Source organism: Parus major, chromosome 23, assembly GCF_001522545.3.
Source record: "Parus major isolate Abel chromosome 23, Parus_major1.1, whole genome shotgun sequence".
NCBI lineage: Eukaryota > Metazoa > Chordata > Aves > Passeriformes > Paridae > Parus > Parus major.
This window is the reverse complement of record NC_031791.1, coordinates 3,978,412-3,984,770: the sequence shown is the minus strand read 5'-3', so window position 1 is coordinate 3,984,770 and position 6,359 is coordinate 3,978,412.

Genomic DNA, 6,359 nt, shown 5'->3' with positions numbered 1-6,359 from the left:
TGTGCTGCTGTATTGTTCCCAAATGTCTGTTCTGTTATCCTGATCAGGCTTTGTGATTATGAAAGTTAAACTGTTGTCAGGATGGTGTGGGGAAGGCCTGGTGTGCTCCACCCACTTCTGGGTGCTCATCCTGTGCCATCTGCACTGGAAGGAAAGCGGACATGGAGTAGAGGGGCTTTGAGGGTGTTACATCTGTGCTGCTCTCTGGCTGCTCTTTGTTCTAAATGTGATCAAAGCCTCCTACTGAGCTGAAAGAGCCCATGCTTCTGAAAATTCAGTATTCAGATAACCCAGGCTAGAGCTGCTCAGAGCAACCTGCTTCCTCCTAATGCAGAGATTGAAATAAGCTCTTGGTGTGATGATCTTCCTTCATTCAAATGTAGAATTCAGCCTGCACTGGCAGGGTTTTTCCCAATGTCTTGAGGGCCTGTTTTCTGTTGTTACTCCTCACAAGCAGCTGTCTCAGGCACTGCTGATAGATTGCACTGCACACACAGCTGACCCCAGAGTCATTGCCTGCCTGGAGCTCCTGCTATAAAATTCCCAAAGCACCAGGCTGGGTGAGTTACTGTCATTTGCAGAGTGGGTGTGTGATCTCTGCTCTTGCCTTTCTCAGTCGGTATCCTGGGGGATGGAGGGGCTGAGGGAAATCAGAGAGATCCCTTCCCTTTGCCTGCACAGGACCCCTTGTCCTGCCTGCCTGTCCCCAGGAACAGCTCTGAGCAGAGGCTCTGCTATATTAGAGGGGACAGAGTGGGACACTGGGGGTCCTCTTGCAATGAAACCATCAATTTGTATTGATGCTGCTGCTACTGCCCTGGTTCTGCTTCCTGATACAATGGAAACCAGACTCAGGCTAATTAAGCTGGAAACACAAAATTGCAATTTGCAGCTCATTAAGTCTTTCAAACAATATTTATCTGATTCTCCTCATCCCCCAGCTCACACCAGAGCCAGAACTGCTGCCCCATACCTGTGGGTGTCAGGGCTGTTTGGGGCCTCACTGTAACCTCCCAGTACAGGGAGCAATTTCCCTGCTGGATTTGCAGAGTGAGCAGCCCCTGCCTCTCTCCTCAGCTCATCAGCTATTCATCGATCCTTGCTGGGCTTCTCCAGAGCTCATCCATCACTCACACCTGCCATCCACTTTCCAAACGTTTCCTGTTTTCCCAGTGATGTATTTTCCTGCTCAGACAAGCTGATCTTGCACCATGGTGCACCAGGTGCAGCTGTGGCCCTGCCCTGTGCTGGCAGAGGCACGGGGCTGTGTCCTGAACCAGTGGAGCAGCTGAGCCATGGTCACCGATTGAGCTGTGCCCCTGAGGGGCCTCCAGGAGCTGCTTTCCTGGCTGTGGGAGCTCTGCTGCAGCACCTCTTCCTCCTCCTTCCCTTGGGGCCTCTGAAACATTAGGTGGAGCTGGTGAGGGCTCCTTTCCTACAGCTGCGTGGGGAGTGATGCTCCCCCAGGTGAGGCACAGCCCTAAGGAGGAGCTGCCTTGCCTGAACGGGGCTGGCTCTGGAGTGCCCAGAGTCTCATCTTGGCCACAACCTGGAGTGGCATTTGTGAACAGCCCAGGTGGGCAGAAAACTGGAGAAATGTGTCACCATCTCAGCTGGTGCCTCTGCTCATGGCTCATTCCCTGCAAGTGACAGATTTGTACCACCAGCACCAAGAGGATGAGCCGTGTATCAGGCAGGGGTGCAAGGGTAGTGCAGAGACTGCAGGCACTATAAATTCCCTGTTCCTCTGGCTCCTGGCTGGCTGCGGGGCACTGTGCTGTCATCATGATGTGCTTGGCACCAGCTGAGGTGACGGGGCTGTGTATCAGTGTCAGGGCGCTGTCAGTGCCTCTGGAATGCAGCACGGAGCAAAGCTGGGATTTGTTGCTTGTTCAGGTGTCCTTGGTGCCTCCCAAAGCAGGACCCTGCTGCTCCACCGAGTGACTGCAGAGTCCTGTGAGCAGGGATGGGACCTGCAGGGAGCCACCAGGACACGGTGACCTGTCTGCTGGGACATAGTGAAAATACACCCCCAGCCCAGCTGGGACAGGGGGATCAGACACAGCTTCTGCTGGGGAGATGCCCCTGGAAATATGGGAGGCAGATGTTCTATGATTTTAAATTTATTATCTAAATATTTATAAAATTATTATTCCTTATAATATATATATTTATTTATTTATATAATTATTATTTGTTATAAAGAGTCCCTGAGCAGGGAGAGGTTTTCCTCCATCACTGCAACCAGAGATCTGTGATGCTGCTGCTCCATAAACACCTTCATAAACCTACTCACAGACCAGGGTGACCCTTGTGTTTGCAGCCCTTGTGGAAACCACTTCGGCATGAGCCGTCAGAGGAGATGTGTTATTTGCATTTTAATCAGCACTTGCCCTGCAAACAAAAATGCATCTGTAGAACCTCACCAGCAGAGCCAGTTCAAACTTGTGGAGCAATGGTTCAACTGAGCAACACCAGGCCAGGCTGCCTGGGTCAGGGTTGGTTTTGGAGGTGAAGCTGCTTGGTGTCTGACCCTTTCCAGCTGCGTTGGAGAATGCTGCTGGCTGGGGCATCTGAGAGCCCTAAGCAGGGAGAAGTTTTCCTCCATCACTGCAACCAGAGATCTGTGATGCTGCTGCTACTGCCCTGGTTCTGCTTCCTGACACAATGAAAACCAGACTCAGGCTAATTAAGCTGGAAACACAAAATTGCAACTTGCAGCTCATTAAGTCTTTCAAACAATATTTCTTTTAATCTTCTTCTGATTTATTTTCTTGTAATGCCTTGAGTACAAGGTAGTGCACTGCTTGGGGAGATGCTTCCAGTTGAAGCCCAGCCTGCCCTGCCAGATGCTGGGAGCTCAGAGTGAGGGTTTTTTCACAGGATACTGATTTAAGGAATTAGTCTGTAGAAGTGTAGATGATATAGACAGAAGGGACCTTGAGGTCATCTAGAGAATCTGTTTCCTCAGACAGCATTCTCTCTTCCAGGTCACCCCAGCTACATTTGTCAGATTTGCTCTCAGCTCCCTTTTCTGGAGGATTTTCTGTCTGGCTGCTCTTCTTCCCAGTTCCTTAAAAAAAATATTTATTTGTGCTGGAATTTTTCAGGGGCTTACAAGTAACATGGTCTGTGTACATCCACCTCTTGTCCATGTTTTCCCTTTTTCAGAATGCTGTGGTTTATCCACCCTGGTGTTGAGACCCCGGGGATGGCTGCAGGGAGTCCCTGGGGAGGAGGCTCTGAGGTGGGGAAGTGCTGGGGTGCCATGGGGTGTTACCACTGCAGGAGCCAGGAGCAGTCCCTGCCTGCAGTCCAGAGGTCAAGGGCTTTTCACTGTGGAGTTGTTAAATAAACTATTAATTTAATTTTGATTAAATTAGAACTTTTTCTGTTTTTTTTTTTTTTTCTTACCAGCAAACGATTCTCTACATAATTAATGCTGGCTGAGACTGCTGATTCACTTGCTGCTGTGAGCATTCCATTGCAGCCCAAGATGTGCTGGATCCCAGGGCCAGTCCTGTAGGAAAGCCATGCATGGCCCTGGGAAGGAGCACTTTGGTCCCCAGGACAGGGAAAGCACTGGATCAGACCCCCCTTGCAATGAAACCATTCATTTTTATTGATAAGCCCACTCTCCCTGGGCTCTGGGGTGAGGCTCCACATTAACTCTGCCCACAGGGGCCGGGAGTGGCCTGGCTGCAGCTCTGTCAGGTGCAAGTTGTCATCAGCCACAGCTTGATTGGATGAGATTTCTGGGGAACAAGGAGCTCCCGATTACCTGCCCAATGTGGGCAGAGGGGAATTTTCAGGTTTTGCTCCTTGTATCCAGTTGTATCCTCTAAACACCCTTCAAATGCTGACAGGCTTCCCCAGGTATGGAAAGAGCCCTCCCTGCCTCCAGGTGTCTGAAAGCGAAAGAAATGGTGAGTTCACAGGGATTTGGGGTTTTATTAAAACCTGCAGTGAGGGAGACAGTTGGTTTCATTATTTGGAGCATGTTTGGCCAAAATCCTCTGCTGGTTACCAGACAGCTGTTGTCCTCTGCTGTGTGCCTGCAGCTGTGGTGAGAGGAGTGCTGGGGCAGGGACAGAAGATGGGACAGGGATCTGTGGTGGGACAGGGATGGATGGAGGGTCAGGGACAGAGATGGGACAGGGATCCGTGGTGGGACGGGGATCTGTGATGGGGCAGGGATGGAGATGGGACAGGGGTGGAGGTAGGACAGGGATCTGTGGTGGGGCAGGGATGGATGGAGGGTCAGGGACAGTGGTGGGACAGCGACAGAGATGGGACAGGGATCCGTGGTGGGACGGGGATCTGTGATGGGGCAGGGATGGAGATGGGACAGGGGTGGAGGTAGGACAGGGATCAGTGGTGGGGTATGGATGGAGGTGGGGCAGGGATGGATGGAGGGTCAGGGATCTGTGGTGGGGCAGGGACAGAGATGGGACAGGGATCTGTAGTGGGACAGGGATTGCTGGCAGGGCAGGAACCACCACACCTGGCTGACGTGGGAGCCCCAGAGCTGGCAGAGGGAGCAGCCAGTGGGGCTCAGCCATGGCTGAGGATGGCTGGGATTGCAGTGAAACTAAACTCGGCATCCAGGATGTTCCTGAGAGACACCATCAAGGTGCTGCTTGTGTTGGGACCAGGCTGGTCCTGCAGCCAGTTGGGAATGCTGGTGGGATGAGCACTTGGTGCAGAGACCACGTTTGCTCTACTTGTGCCCTCTGTGGTTAACTCTGCAAATAACTTCTTGGCAATGACTCCAATTAGGGCAGGACATCTCCCTGTAATCTCGATCCCTGTTGTGCTGTCAGACTCAATTCAAATTTAATTTGCTAAAGGTGTATATCAGGCAGCTTTTTTCCTTAAAACAAAACAGAGGGGAAGATATCGTTGATGGAAAAAATAATACAAGTTCATATCCTTCTTACCTTAAGGAAGGAAAAGAGATGCCAGAAAACATGGTTAAATTTACATTTTAATGGGAAATGTTCTGACTGCCTGCTCTGAGAAACACAAATTGCTTTCTGGATGGGACCCTCACTTATCCCAAAGTGCAGGGAATTAAATCCAGCAGCCTCTGATGAGATGAAAGGGATATCTGGAGCCACAATCCCCACGACCAGCCAGTGGCAAGGACAAGCCAGGTGCTGGTGCTGAGGCCAGACTGTTGTGCCTGCGAGACTGGCACAGGCCAGGTGGCTGCCGTGACTAAGGGCCCTGGCTCCTGGCTCAGCAGCTGGAGGGGTCATGCCAGGGAGCTGAGGGCTGTTTGCTGTGTGTTTCACTGGCTGACTGTGGCCCTGCCCCTGCTGGTGTACCCCAGCCCATTTTGGGAATGCTGACAGAGGGAGGGCTGGCTCAGAGGGGTCTGTCCTCATTTCTGTGAGGTAGGGTCTCAGCAGCAGAACTGTGCTGGCACAAGCGCCACTTCAGCTATTCCTGCTGGCAGCTGCAGTGGGAGCCTGTGCCCAAGGTAGCTGTGCCCTCTGGGGTGTCTCTGTCCTCTTGTCTGCTCCTCATCAGAACATCAGAACAGCTCAAGCTTGCAGGCAGGCTTCTGCAATCTCTCTGTGGTGTCTCAGACCCCCGTGCAGTCTGAGCTGTGCCCAGGAGAAGCTGCTGTTAATTTCTTTGCATCTTAAAGCATCTTTGAAGATGAAAGCACAGCACAGTGCTGTGTAGTCTTATCTCTGGCAGGGCCTCTCAGCTGCAGACGTTTCTGGCATCTTCACGAGCATGGCAAAGATTCGTCCCTGCTGGGACTGAGTTCCTGGAGTGTGTCCCCACCCCATATGGTGCTTTTCCAGCTGTCAGAGCAGTTGTGTGCAGTGGATGGGATATAAATTCAGTGTCATATGGCAAAGGCATCACTCAGACAAGGAGACAAGATGCTTATTGGGGATGCTTCCAACCCAATAAAATAAGCAAAATCATCCCTGTTAGAGGCTCAGTCAGAGCAGATGTGCTGGCACCCACAAGGCTGCTTCCCTGGGGAAAACAGTACCACTGTCTGGAAACCAAGGCAGTGATAAATCAGAGGTGACACTCAGTAATTTGTTACTGCCTTGTGCACAATGCTGCTCCTCTGGGCCAGTCCTGGGCATCTGCCTGGGATCACAATGATTCCTATCTTGACTATCATAATGGGTTTGTCATGGGGTAGGTAATGACAAAAGGAGAACACAGATGTGGAGCTGCTGGAAGCAGAGCAGAGCATGAACATGGAGGGGGTTTTCTGCTGTGGGAAGAGCAGTCCCCAGCTGCTGGGTCTGCAGGGCTGCTCAGAGGTCCTGGTGTGCTTGGACAGAGAGAGGTGCTTTCTCAGGCTTGCAGATTGCAGGCTTAGT